The 15,337-nt window shown below is 33.5% G+C and overlaps 2 protein-coding genes across 4 annotated transcripts in view; both read right to left on the bottom strand.

Annotated features, from left to right (window-relative positions):
* Positions 1-11,578, bottom strand: part of LOC145329359 (diuretic hormone receptor-like) — a 117,563-nt gene extending 105,985 nt beyond the window's left edge. For 2 of the 3 annotated variants that reach the window (XM_080173433.1, XM_080173435.1), the window contains exon 1: positions 11,417-11,578. The gene's annotated coding sequence lies outside the window, so the exon portion shown is untranslated. The remainder of the gene's footprint in view (positions 1-11,416) is intronic. The other variant, XM_080173434.1, reaches the window with a different exon arrangement.
* The window catches only part of LOC145329363 (pyrroline-5-carboxylate reductase-like), a 400,948-nt gene that overhangs the window by 351,965 nt on the left and 33,646 nt on the right, over positions 1-15,337 (bottom strand). The window lies entirely within an intron of this gene.

Below are 15,337 nucleotides of genomic sequence, written 5' to 3'. Positions count from 1 at the left end.
AGGGAGGTAAGGGACATATTGGACTGTAAAGTACCCAACGTTTTGTAACTAATCACTAATTCACTAATCCTATCTTACCTCGTAAGGGCGAGATTCTTAAGTAATCATCTAGAAAATCCAGAGCATCATCCGCGTGTAATGGGATGCGATACTCTAACACCTAAGGATATTAGGTTAAGTAACATTTATCAGACAACCAACACTTTGATTGCACGACATTTGTCTGAGAAGTCCTAACTGTGCAATGTGCATGGTAATGGGTTGCACCTGTTTATGGGCCAAGGCATTCCCCTAATCTTTACTATTTATGTCGCGCAACTAACATTACAGCAGTAGAAGCCATTTTTACGTTTTTAGTTATGACATGGTGTCGGAACGAGATTCGAACCTATCACCTCGTGACCTCTTTGTTGTTAGCATAAAAACTTTAGATACTTTTATTAAATTTTCATTGGTTTGCTCGAAACTGTTAGCGCTCAAAACTCTTTAATTCAACTAATAATTTGAATCTGCATATTGAGTAACTTTATTTATAATCGTTGAAGATATGTATCAATTCCCTTAATATCCCTGAGGTTCAGCCAGCTAGCTATGCTTAGTATTCTTCAAGTGTTTGTGCGCCCAACTTTTATTAGATTTAATAGTAGGGCAGACAAACTACATTCTTCTTACTTAACAAATATTATGGGATAAGAAAATCGACGACAAATTGATGAACATGCTCTATTATAATAAAACAAATTACTTTTATTGGAATTAAAGTGATTGCTAGTTTTTTTTTACCAACCAATTAAAAATTTGATAAAAGTCCCCAAAGTTTTTAGGTTGACACATTATATAAAACTTTGGGTACCAGTATAATTTGAAGCTCAATCAAGGACATAATTTGCAATAGGCAAAACTGTAAATCATTTTTTTTTCTTCAAAATTTGCAGTTGAAAATATCAGTATAAGTGTTTTAAACATCATTTTATAAAGGCTAAAAATTTTCAACATATATGAAAAAAGTATTGACCTTTTTTTTCAACTAGAGCAAAATTTAGAAAATCTTTTTGACAAAAAAAAAGGATTTCAAAAGCCTACATTCATCTTTCCACCCCAAACATACTATAAAATTGAGGTTTTAAAATAAAATAAAAGTATATGATAATTTTATTTTAAATATTATCATTTGATATAAAAAGAGGGGATAATATTTTTATTGTTTCTACTTTTGAATTCCGGAAATCATTTTCAAGATAAACTCTACTTGACGCTCTCAGAGTAGTTCTACAATTTTTGTCTATGTATAAAGTTTGGAATATTTTTCCTTTTATAAAAGTAACAGTATGTCTGTCTGAATGTGTGTGTCAGTCTGTGAATCCGTCTTTCCGTACTGATATGATTCTCCTTTACAGTGAAGCCTATCATATGTCCTAGAGTGGTTATAACCATTTTGAGGGAGGGTACCTCGACCATCCCAAATGAATTCGCCTCTGGAACGAATCACAAACCCACCTTTTTTTTACTTTAAACTTTAAAGTGAGAGGGTTGATTTCAACCCCCCTCCCCCTTCCTTAAGTCTTTAGGGGCGTAGCTGCTAAATCATAAATATCAAACTTTTCGTGTTTAAATTTTTTTGGCTACAAGTATAAAATGTTATGTCTTAAACGGCTAAACGGTAGTTTCACCACCGAATTCATTTTGTACAAATCCTTCTTTAAATTCTAAAACTGATTCTCCTATTATATCTTTTAAAAACCCACACCGATTAAATGTTTCATCAAATGGTTATTGGATTTTACAAGCAGAATTAGAATTTAGAATAGTTCACCTTCTATACAAGTTAATTTGTCCCTAGCCTCCATGGAATGGCAGGGAATTTAGGAAAATAGCTTCAAACCACCCCAAGATATTTTTTATAAGCCTCCCTAAAAAGTACAAGAAAATCGACCCCATGCCCGTTTCGAATTTTATCTTTTAAAAGAAAAATAACGCACCATATTACTTTCTTTATTACCGGATGACTCGGCCCATACTTGAAAACTGATTCCTACAACATTGTTACTTATGCTTGTGCGTGTGTTTATTTTGTTGATTTAACTTAAAGTTAGTCCGCAGGCTATCAGAGACATTTACAGGCTCGGCAGCCGCGCATAGGCTGTCCATTATCCGTCCTTTTAAACCCGTTTTAGCAGGTTTAGTCTAGCTGAATGGGCGAATTATTATAATAGGTATGAACGATAAAATTATAAACATCCTCTATAATATTAAACAAAATTAACCCTTATGTATGTCAAAATTATTCGTTGAAAAGTTTTGACACTACTAGTTTGAAACCAACCAATCAATATTAAATAAAAGTACCCAAAGTTTTTGATCTAACGAATAAGATGCCGGGGTTATAAAATACCCCTGTTTGATATGAAGCCCTATGACCCCTCCTCCCTGGTGACAGCTTAAGAGTGACTGCCGAGCCCTGGCCATTTCCTTCTCACATAATATTATTCTTTCTCATATTTTTACTAAGACAAAGTTTTTTTTCAGCGTAGATCCTTTTTTTTGTCTCAGTGTAATTACTTTACATTTTGGATGTAGATCCCCAATAATAAAAAAAAAAAAATTACAGCCATAAAACGACACTATGTATCATTTTCGATTGTTGAATATTTACAAAGAAAATTAATCTCACCCCTCCCTTTAAAAAAATATAATAGGACTAGTAGGAAGCTTCAATAACAAGTTACTAACACGAACACACAAACTTCATTAATGGATGAATCATGCAAAAAACTTCGCCTCTATTGTACATGGCCATTTTTGTGTGTAGACTTTTCTTGGCAAAATCTACTTTGGTATATCAAGAGTGTGTCAGGTTTGGTTTTATCAGGGGAAAAGAAAATACCAAGTGAGGTAATAGCCAACTTATTTTTTAAACTAGCGGCTACGCCCCTAGGCCTCTAGGGGCACTTGAGGGGAGAGTCGAATTTGATAACCCAATTTATTACTTTAGATTTTAAAAGAAAAAGTAAAAAAAAGTTTTTTTGGGGGGAGGGTAATTTTTTTCTAGGGGCGATTTCTCTTAGGAGGGTGGTGGTACCCTCCCCCAAACCCTTTCCGTGACCTATGAGAACCTACGGGAAAAGTTTTGTTGGGATGGTAATTTTTATAAGATTTTATAAGATTTTTTTTGAAGGGTGATGCTACCCTCCCCCAAAAAGTTATAAACCTTCCCAGGACCTACAGGATGTTGCATTGTAAAGGAGAACCATATTGGTTCAGCGATTAGCAAGATCCTTCGTTACAAACAGAGAGAAAACATACACACAGACAGACAAATTTTATTTGCTTATTTCTAAACCCCTGGCCCTGGGTTAGGTGTTTTCATATATCAATAAATGAAGTGCCAAGTAGGTCAGGGAGTAAGGGAGGGGACAATGGGCAATTAATTCAATATAAGAGTTATCAAAGAAAGGGCATGAAATCCAGTTTAATCCAATAAATTTGTAGATAATTATAAAGGGATTGTTAATTGAATAATAGATTTCCATAGCGTCATGTAAAGTGAAATCACAACTTGTTTTTGATGAAATATATTAAGGTTTTTTGGTGTGATTTTTATATTAAAAGATTATTGGACCCGGCCAGCTGCTAGCAAGAATATGACTGCCCCTTTTTATTCTGTTTATTTTCCTTGCCCCTTGCCCCCACCTCCCTTCTCCCTTCTCCCCGTCTGCTACATTCCAAACTAACACAACGAGTGTTTATTTCCCTTCCCCCCACTTCCCTTATCCCTTCTCCCCGTCTGCAATATTCAAAACATTCATAACGAGTAGCGGCATTCTATGCTCAAGTCCCCAAACTCAGTCAGAAACTGCTAAATTCTTGCACATTCCCCAAAGAAGATAAAGTATAGAATAGAATCCAGGTAGAAGATTCTGCCTGGCTAGCCTGAAGTAAAATTGGAACTTTTGAAAGACCAAAACGGCTATAAGGCTGTTAGTAAATAACATGATTTCAGTAATTATTCAGTAAAACTATTCAAAATAAATTCCTTTTGCAATAGTTTACTAAAAGCCATGTACCCAAGAATCCAGCTTCCTCTTCCCTATTCACAATGGATTAAAAATGAATTTAATGTGCATATTAAGCCTTAAAAAAATTTAATTATGTAAATTTTACAAAAAAGATATTGGTCTCAGTATTTATGTTATAAAACTAGGTTGCGCTCTTATGTTTGTTTTTAAACAGCTGATTTATACATGATAGCATCTACATCCATACATTAACTTGTGGAAGGGGGGATGGGGGAGGAAGGGGCTGTACCCATTTAGCTGACCCTTTAAAATTACAAATGTGGTCAATTGTACTTACCAAAATTAAAGCAAGAGTATGTAATAGTGACAACTAGTCATTGTGATTTGTACTTTAGCATTATTGTCTTTACTGCGCAAGTCAAAGATTCCTTCAAATTTCCCAGAAATATTTAGGGTTTTCATTTCTATTCCTCCTTATTCTATGACATTCCCTTTAAGCCAGTCCCCAAAGTCTGAGACTCCTAAAAGTTGAATATTCGATACATTGTCCCCTCCCTTACTCCCTGCAAGTAGGTCCTTAAAACAAAAAGAAAAACAACCGAAGTTTGGCAGAATCATTTAAGCAACGAATTGTCTATATGCCACTTAAGATCTTGATAACAACTGTTATAATCATTTTTTTACTGTGAAGTTGCATATTGGTCATGTGAATCTAAAAAAAAATTATAAAAAATTAAAACATGTCACATCAAAATTTCTTTCTTTTATTTTTCATTTGAAAAAAAAAGAAAAGGTTTGGAGCATAGACGTCCAGGCTTTTTAACAAAATAAAAGCGAAACAACTTGCTGGTAATAAACGAATATAAGGTGGAATTTTATAAAACTGCATTTTAACAACGTTATCTACAGACAGAGTGAGTTTTTCGGGAATAGTTCCTTTCGTGGCAACACCCCTTAAGGGGCGATTCGTTTTATTTTTAAAATGGCTTTTTATAGATTATTTTAGGTTAGGTTAGGTTATATTGGGTTTGGTGATTTCCCCACAGGAGAAAAGCTACTGTGAAAATACGAAGAATCGCCCCTTAAGGTGCGTTGCCACGAAAGGGACTATACCCAGTTTTTCTATACACAGGCCAAAAAATATATATTTACTAACGCTTGAGTAATTTTTTATTAAAAACAACAATTGAGTACATATATTAATTATCTATAATTGTAAAAACAAAAATCAATAAACTGACAATGAATTTGAACAAACACATTTTCTTTTAGCAGCATAGCTACAATATATAACTTGTGAATGTGCGTCTGTCTGTCTGTCTGTCAGTTTATAAATCAAATCAAGTAGGTTAAGTTTAAATGGTTGGACCTTTTATATTGAAGATTTTATCAAAAAAAGGAATAGTTATTTCTCGCATCGTATTATAAACGGCTTTCCGCGGATATAGAATGTACAATTCGGCACCTCGGGGCTAAAATAACTAGTTTTAATCTTATGATTGTACATTTTTAATTTCGTAGAAAGCTGGATATAATACGATGTTAGACATAGTTTTTTTGGTATGGATGAGAACCGGTTCCTATCCACCGGATTCGAATGAATACGAGAAAACACATTAAAAACTTTCACCTTTTAAAGCAATAATAGTAGAAGTGTCCTTGTTTCTTTTCCAACCAACCTCCTAATTTATTATTTATAGATTGATTTTTCTTCTACATATTTGATTATGAAGACAATTGTCTGTGCTTTCACTCAAACATATTTTTAGACTTCCCATCCCCCTTAAAACAGAACATAATTTTAGCTTTGGGAAGGGAGCTCTAAACCTGCGGGGACCAATCTATCCCTGTGGGGGTCCTCTAACCTAATCTAACCAAAATAAATAAGCATAAAAAAATACTTTTTTCGTCCATTACTTTTGCACCACTTTTGACGTCATATTCTCCATCTCTTTTTAATTGGTTTTCTTTCCATCTTCTCCACATCTTCCTAATTTTATGACGTCACAGGAATCAAAAGTGACACAAAAGTAATGCAGCTTGGTCTTTGTCCCATATACGATAAGAGGGATTCCACCTAATTGTATATTTATATTTGTAAGTAAATGTGTATTTGTATGTTTATTTCAAATTTTAATTCAACATTTAACTTTTAAGGGTGGGTTTCGGCCACCGCAATTAAGCCGATAATTCAATTAAACTCGCTTGGGTCCTGTGAAAATTTATTAAACGGATTGACTTAAAATGAATACGTCACTAGCGGCTGTATCTTATATTATATTTTACTAGCGGCTGCGCCCCTAGTATCTAGGGAACTATATTCGAAGGAATAAGTAAGGGCACAATATAGCCTAAAACCATGCCTAGACTTTTTATAAAAATGCAATAGCCTAAAACCATCCCCCGGACCATACAAATAGATTGAAATAAAGGAGGACCATATCGGTTCAGCGGTTAGCGAGATCTCTCGCTACAGACAAAAAAAGCTTACTACTTTATAAGGATTATGAGACAAAAATTGCTAGCAGACGAAAAGGTCATTGAAAAAGGGGGGGGGGGGAGAGGTATTATCGGTATATACATCTATACGGTTCCAGGACAAACGCAGGAATGGACAAACGCAGGAGTGTTAAAATATTAATTTAATTAAGTATTTCTGTACAGATTAGGTTAGGTTAAGATATGAATGTACAAATAAGCCCCCCGCAGGGGTTTGGCATTAAAAAAAAAACTAAAAGAAATTCTAAAATAGGTTAGATTAAGAGTCCACTCCTGCGTTTGGGACTCCTGCGTTTGTCATAGGACCATCTATACTATAGATAGTTGTTTTTTAAGCGATAATGTACAGTATTAAAAATCCTACTTTTTAATTTCAATATTATCATTTAGAATACAATGAATGCATATATTGAATGCATAACAAAAAGCTATGCTAAATAAGTACATAATTTTTTAACGTTGTGTGTTTATTTTCGTATGGTATTATACACTTTTTATGGCTTCCATATTTTTTCTACATAGACAAATAAATAAAGATGAAGTATCAGGTTTCCTATTTTACCTATATATTGTATTGTCAAAATCCACTTTACCCCCCAAAAAAATTAACAACTTAAAAATCAGTATGGGTTATGTATTATTGCTTTAAACTTTTGTTTCTTTTGTCAATAATGAAGGAATACCGTTTCTCTAATAAAGACAATTAAAATTCAATTTGTTCATTTAGACTTTAGATGAAGATTCTTGCAACAATAAAGTATAATCTAAGAAGCATATATTGTTTAGATATTAATAGAATTTTAGTAAGGTTAATTAAATAGTTATTTTGCATATAGTATTGATTCAAGAAAATAAGACAATTTTTTAATAAGATATGCTTCTGCTCTACAATTGTTTCTGCCTTTGTATCATGTGTTTACATTTGCATTCATGGATTTTTGTTATCCTTGTTTTAATGCAATTTATATTCTATTGTCTGTAGTCGATGTTGTGTTATATCCTATTATTTACATATTAAAACAAGGATGACAACATTCATAAAAGCAAAGCTCAACATATCAACAAATCATGGTTTTGAGCCCTACTGTTAAATAGAATATCGTATCGTATTTTAGACAATTTTCTGTAAATAACAAAATAAAAATAATAGCAGTTTGTTAGGCCGGGACTTCGGCCCCTTGGGGTTAATAAAACTGGAATCAATCTAATAATTTATCATTTTACTATCCACCAAAAGCTGTCTACAATACTATGCGATTAATAACTATTAAAAGTCTTAATTTAACTCTAATTTTTTTTTACTTTAGCGGGTTGCCATATAAAGAAAAGGTTTAGACATCTAGTTGAATTTTAAAGTTATAAAACGTCGATTTTATTTGGCGGCTATAGCCTTGGTATTTAAAGTAAGCATCAAACTATTAATTAAGTACTAACTGAAATCTTATCAAACATATAAAAAAATACTTATCTACAATACAAAGTAGAACGATGTCTGTTTGTTTGTATGTTTGTTTGTCTGTCTGTTTGTAGCGAAGTATCTCGCTAACCGCTGAACCGATCGGGGTCTCCTTTACAGGGTAGCTTCTCATAGGTCCCGGGAAGGTTTATAACTATTTTCTAGGGGGGTGGGACACCCCCAACCCCCCAAAAAATGAAAATTACTCCCCCCCCCCACAAAAAAATTCTTTTTAAAAATAAAATTAAAATTGTGGGGTCGACTACCCCCCCCCTCTAAAACAAAAAAAATCTCCCCCCCCAAAAAAAAATATTTTTAAAAATAATTCTTTTAAATCTAAAATACGAAAAATTGGTTTGATTAAATCTCTTGGGGCAAAGCCCCTAGAGGCTAGGGGCAAAGCCGCTAGTATTTTATAATAGGATATGAACTCATATATAATTGTTTTTGCAAGCTTATTTACTTTAATATAAGTGTTTATGTACTGAGAGCAAATAATAATATCACACTTATCTTTTTAATTAGAGCCACCCAACCTTCACATATGTATACTAGCGGCTACGCCCCCAGAGGCCTCTAGGGACACAAAAATTGTTTCTTTTCAATCTATTTTAAAATCAGCTATTTACCAAAAATATTTTTTCGCCTATGGTGTTAGTTATGTTTTTTTTTATTTTTGTCGATTTTTCTTTGGAGGGTGGTAATACCCTCCCCCAAAATAGCTATAAACCTTCCCGGGACCTATGAGAAGCTACCCTGTTAAGAAAATCTTCGGTAGAGACAAACAAACAAGTATCCTGTTACTTTACTATAAGGATTATTCATAGGCCATATTATTGGTTAGAAAGTGTACAGAATTTCGTTTTTATTTCGGAAAATGAATTGTTTTTTTAGACTCTGAAGTATGCTGATCTCCAAAAACGTATCTCAGTCGTAGGCTTAAAAACGTTTAGATACTTTAATTAATTAAATATTTATTGAGTCGTCTAACCAATAATTTTAATCTACAAAAGGGGTAATTTTGTTGTTTGTATTTTGCTTAGGCTATATAAGGTCAACTCTTTTTATTTACATTTATGTACAGTTACACTTATCAATTGGTAAAAATGTTTCCTAGAGAAACGGTGTTTTGCTTGACTATACTTCCTTTAAAATCAGGGATCTTAAGGGATAAGACAAATGACAAAACATTATGTTTAACCCCATTTATAATAAACAATATTACCACTTTTTAGCTCAAACACAGTTTAGACACATATAGTTTGTACAACCAATAAAAATTTTAATCTTGAATGAAACAGTTGTTATTAAACTTTGGGTACAAGTAACATTAACAGTCTAATTTCCCCCTCCCTTCCTCCCTGACGTAGTACAGAAAACTTTCTTTAAAATAGTGTAACTCTGACTGTCATAAGAATAAGAAATCTGACGTTGATACTTAACAGCCATGCCTCTTAGTAAAGCTATTTGGATTAGAGATACACACGGATAATTAATATTTTCATCGCACACTTAGCACTAAATTAATTATAGAGTAGCTTTCATTTAAATGATACCCTTAATGATTTGTATTAATTTTAGTTACACTAGCGGCTACGCCCCTAGACTCTAGGGGCACTTAATGTAGGAGGGGGAAAAGTCGACTTCATCTCATTTTAAATTTGAGTTTCAAAAGAGTAAAAAATATTTAAAACCTTCCCAGGACCTATAAGAAGCTTCACTGTAAAGGAGGTAAAGGAGAACAATATCAGTTCAGCGGTTAGCGAGATCCTTCGGGACAAACAAAAAACGCTTACTACTTTTTATTATAGGATAGTTTTTAAAACTTTATAACCTTAAGTAAGTATATCCTCATATAAAAATGAAAGGATGAATTTCTGTCTGTCTGTCTGTCTGTTTGTTAATATCTCGCTAGCCACTGGACCGATATTGTGTAACTTTAAGTGTCTCAAAAATCAGCCATGTGACGTCATAAAAATGAGGGATTATCCATCTCTTTTTTAGAGATTTTCTTTCCCACTTCTCATTTCTCTCATTTTTGTGATGTCACGTGGCTGTTTTTTTAAAGACACTTTGTAAAGTTACCGATATGGTTCTCATTTACAGTGAAGCTTCTTATTGGTTCATGTAGGGTTTATGGGAGGGTACCTCAACCTACCAAAGAGAAATCACCCCGAGAAATAATACCCCTCCTTAATTTTTTCATTTTGTTTCAAACTAAAATTTATAGTAGAGGGATAACTTATCCCCCCCACACCCCCTCTATTCCTTCAAGTTCCTTTAGAGGCCTCTAGGGACGTAGCCGCTAGTGCTTAATATAAAGTTGACTTATGTAAAGGAAAAGAAAGGTATAATATTGAAAGTTTACTCTAAATTGTCTGCCATTACTTTAATACCTCTATTATTGAGTAAAAGAAGCAGCAAAGATACTTCAAGTATATTTCAGAATAAAATCTATAGGCAAAAAGTTCACGTTACATATTCTATACGTGTAAAAAGCTTTGCGTGTCCTTATACATAGATATTTACAAGTTTGAAAAGTAAAATTTTAAAAGCAATTGATTTTTGGATCTAGTGCCGCACACGGTAAATTTTCTTGAATCTATTATCGCCAACAAGCTATGAACTTTAAAAGTTGCTAGCTGCCAAACGGTTAAACATTTAGGCTATGCCTCTACATCGTTATAAGCATAGGAAGGCCCATGTATAAACTGGAAAAGCCAAGTTTTACTGAAGAAAATACGCGTCAAATAAGTCTTTTTCGCGCATTTATTTACGTTGCGGAAAAAAACTGTGCATTATTGGTAAGTTTATTTTATATTATTTATTTGTAGGCCTTCTTTTGTCAGTTAAAGCTATGTGCAAGAATGATTTAAATACGTTCTGCCGTTTGGCAGCCTTTAAAATCAAATGCTTTTTAAAAATAATCGATTCCAAGATCATTTTACCGGGAACTTCAGATGATTTGATTTTTTAATCTTAAAACTAATAAAATTGGTATCATTTTGTATTGGCCGTATTTTTATGTAAGTCTAGCTATCATTACATGAAAATTGTAATATTAGAAGATGTTATAATTATATTATTATATTACAATTTCTTAAGAAGCATCAAGAATTCACTGAATCCTGTATTTACGCAATTTGGCAGCAAATTCATATACATTACAATTTAGTTTACACCTTTAAGTTATTAAGTTTTGACACTCTTTAAAAAGTTAATGTTAGTTTGTCTACCGTTTAAATAAAAAACTTCGTTTTTATGGATGTTTTAATGGATGACGATGTTATCATCCTTGTTTTAGGTATAAATAAAAAATATTTTATTGTATACCACAGTGTTTTAGTTATATGTTATTTATTTATAACTTTCCACCTTTTAATGATAGAAATAAATAAACAAATTGTTCCTAATTGCTATTTATATTTGTCAAAAAATTGATTACCTTTCAAAAAACTCCAAAAAATCTGATTTCTTCACAAATTTTAAGAATTGTTAAATTTATAACTTTTTAACTTTATATATTTATTTGAAGGGACTTTTTTGGGGGGGTTATAGAATTCGTTCTGTTTGCGCTGTTTACTGTAAATAGTGACTAAAGCAATATCTATCCGTTTCCCCCCCCTATCATTTCGTCGAGTCTTGTCACACACACACTCACACATACACACACAGACACACACACACACACACACACACACACACACACACACACACACACATGCCTAGCATGCACTCTCTCTATCTCTCTCCATATGAGTAAAAGTTCTCGGTGTTTTAGTAACTCCGTGTGTGCGAGAGGTGGAATGCTTTCACACCGAGTCAGCCGCGAAGTTATCGTGGCTGACGCCGCTGTCATGCATTCTAAACATATGTATATATGTATGTATAACTTATTCTTTAATACATATATATATGTTTCCTTCGGAGAATTTGAGAGACATAGAGTTTAAGTTAGACGGAATTACACTTAGAGGGGTTGCAAAGGGAAAGAAAGAAAGAAAGAGATAGAAGAGAGAGAAGAGAGAGAGAGAGAGAGAGAGAGAGAGAGAGAGAGAGAGAGAGAGAGAGAGAGAGAGAGAGAGAGAGAGAGAGAGAGAGAGAGAGAGAGAGAGAGAGAGAGAGAGAGACAGAGACAGAGAGAGACAGAGACAGAGAGAGAGAAAGTTGAATGAGTCGACTGACGCTTCTTGGCCGAGAAACGAGAAAGATCGCAAAATATTGGTGTTTGTGTATGTGTGTGTGTGTGTGTGTGTGTGTGTGTGTGTGTGTGTGTGTGTGTGTGTGTGTGTGTATGTGTGTGAGTGTGTATGTGTGTGTGTGGGTATATTTGAGTATTCCCAATATCCACACCCTTCTGGTATGCCTAAAAATTGTGAGTTAACCTCCGTCTACCAATCTCCCCAGCCCCAAAATATTTCACTCATTCTTTTTTTTTGTTATTTCCAGGGATTCTAAGGGATGTTAAATTTATGTACACTCCAATTAGGACAAACAAAATTTCCTAAATCAAAATTGTTGGTTGAAAAGTTTAGACAATAAAGAAAAGAACTCAAAGTTTTTAAACCAACGAATGATTGATAGTGTTTAAACAACTTTTAATACCAGTATAAATTTAGGGTGCAATGTTCCCTCCCTCCCTCCCTGGTTATTACTCTTTACACCCATACCCTATGCCCGTACACCCAAACACCCACCAAATAATACTAAAAATAGACTAGGATGGAACTATTTTGTTTTAAAATTTATCACGTTTTTGTGGTCTTTTGTCAGAGATCTTTAGAGATAAGACAATGGACTATAAATTGATGTACATTCAAATAAACAAATTTTAATTTTTAATTGAAAGGTTTGACATTAATAGTTTGCAACCAACCAATCACAATTCAATAAAAGTACCCAAAGTTTTTGTGCTTAAGAATAAGTTAATTCCACCAAAATAACATTTGATTTGTTGGATTATTAACTGATGGAGCGGACATCGGATTGTAAATTATACAGATCGTCAACGTAACCTAAACACATTCGTTGGCTTCAGAATTTAGGTATTTTTAAAACTTGATTGAAAACTGGCAGTATCCCAACTTTTCCAACAATTATTTTAATCTTTTAGTTTTAAGTAAATATTATTTTATCTATAACAAAGCCCAAATTGTGTCAAAAATTATCCATGTGACGTCATAGAAATGAGGGAGATGAGAGTAGAAGTGGGAAAGAAACCCCCTAAAAAAAGACGGATAATCCCTCATTTTTATGACGCCACATGGATGATTTCTGACACAATTATGACAAAATTTGGGCTTTGTCATATATTTTGTTACTTGAATTGTTAAACACCATCATAAAGTCAAGCTGACTTAAATAAACCAGATTGTTCAGATTTTGAAACCATTTAAAAAGAAAAAGTTTTTAATTTTTTCTTATGGTTAATTAATTTTTTTTAGAGAGTTATACCATACCTAGAAAATGAAGCTGCATTTTATAGGAGAACCTTATCAGTTTAGCCATTAAAGAGATCTTGCGTTACAGACAGACACAAACACAGACAGACATCCTTATATTTTTCTGTAACAGAAATTTGTTAAAAATTTTGACAGAACTAGAGCCACTCTAAACCCAAAAACTTCTTAAATACAGAATTCTGCTTAAGGACATACCGACATTTTTAATACTTGATTATAGAGATGCTCGCTCATAATATTGTACCTTGTTGTTATAGGAATCAGTAATCAAAAAATCAGATCAATCGGATGTTTTTATCACATAAAAAATTGTCATTAAAAAAGTAAAAAAAATCAATATGTTTAAAATGTACGTACGGACATTCTGGTAACGATTATAGAGTTGCTACGCTTTCTAAATCATACCTTACTACTGCAGAACTCTTCATGCAAAGTTTGAAATCGATAGGACAATTTTAACATGCCTAAATTAACGAATAAAGGCTAACTATCTCGGACGGAAGTACGGACGGACGGACGGACCGACCCTATTTATAGAAAAGCGTCGCTTTTAAAAATTGTCGTTAAATTAGGTTGCTAACATGGACATCATGGTGACATTATTGGTCCTTTCGTTAATCCATTAGGAGGGGAGGTAATGGGGTGAAAGGGGTGGATGGTGGGATCGTTATTTTAGCCAGCTTCAAGTTTTACTTTATTAGAGTACATGTTAATCTGGTGTGAGATCCAAGTAATAATAAATCCATTTCCGGAAAATTAATCATCTTATACTTTATATATCTTGAAAGAGTTTAGTACATAAATTTATTATGACGTAGCCATTTTGTGAAAAAGATAATTCATATGCAAACAGAGCTTTGACCAAGTGATGTCATAAAATGTTTCATTTTGAAAAACTATCCTTGTATAAAAATAACAGAATCTGTGTCTGTCTGTCTGTCTGTCTGTCTGTCTGTCTATCTGTCTGTACCAAGGATCTTTGTAACTGCTAAACTGATATGGTTCTACTTTACAATAAAGCTTCTCACAGGTCCTAGGAATGTTTTTAATCCATTTTGGTGAAGGGTACCACCACCGTCCAAAAATGGCCCCCAGAAAAAAATCACCTATCTAAAAATTTTATTATACCTTTCTTATTATAGTCCTAACTAGCGGCTACAGCTCTTGAGGCCTCTAGAGGCACTTGAAAGAGGAGATGAATCCCAAAACCCATTTTTTTAATTAAGATTTTAAAAAGATTTTTTTTTTGAAATTATTTATTTTTTAGGGGGGGAGGTTAATTTTTTCTAAGGTCGATTTCTCTTTGGAGGGTGGTGGTACCATCCCCCAAAATAATTATACTTTCCTGGGACCTAGGAGAAGCTACCCTTTTAAGGAGAACCCGATCGGTTCAGCGGTTAGCGAGATCCTTCGGTACAAACAAACAGACAAACAAACAGACAAACAAACAAACGAACAAACAAACATCCTTTTACTTTATTATAAGGATAATTACCAAAAACAAGTATTACAACATCCATAAAAACGAGTCCGACAGTATGGTAAACGACCGACATTAGGAAATCTCTCTGTAGCCAATGGTCTTTGCAGTGAAGATTTTTGTAGATCCTGAAAAGGTAAGGGATACTTCACTCTCCCAGGAAAATCGCCAATATAAATTTTGCAATACACCATCCTTAATTTTGAAATGGGTGGATACGTATCTAAACACACCCCCTCTTCAAGCATCTGATTAAAACCACGAAAAAATCATGGAATGGAAAAACGGACAAAGTGAGTTATAGAGCAGGTATTCAGTTGCCATAATAATGAAAAAGAATGGGAGAGAATGTGCAAAACTCAAAGAAAATAACGAAACCTTTAGATTCTTGTCTTTTGAAGCAAGACCGACAAACAGACGGACA

The sequence above is a fragment of the Acartia tonsa genome, chromosome 10 (assembly GCF_053477335.1).
Source record: "Acartia tonsa isolate MP-2025a chromosome 10, ASM5347733v1, whole genome shotgun sequence".
NCBI lineage: Eukaryota > Metazoa > Arthropoda > Copepoda > Calanoida > Acartiidae > Acartia > Acartia tonsa.
The sequence above is the reverse complement of the archived record's forward strand: the minus strand, read 5'-3'. Positions and strand labels throughout refer to the sequence as shown.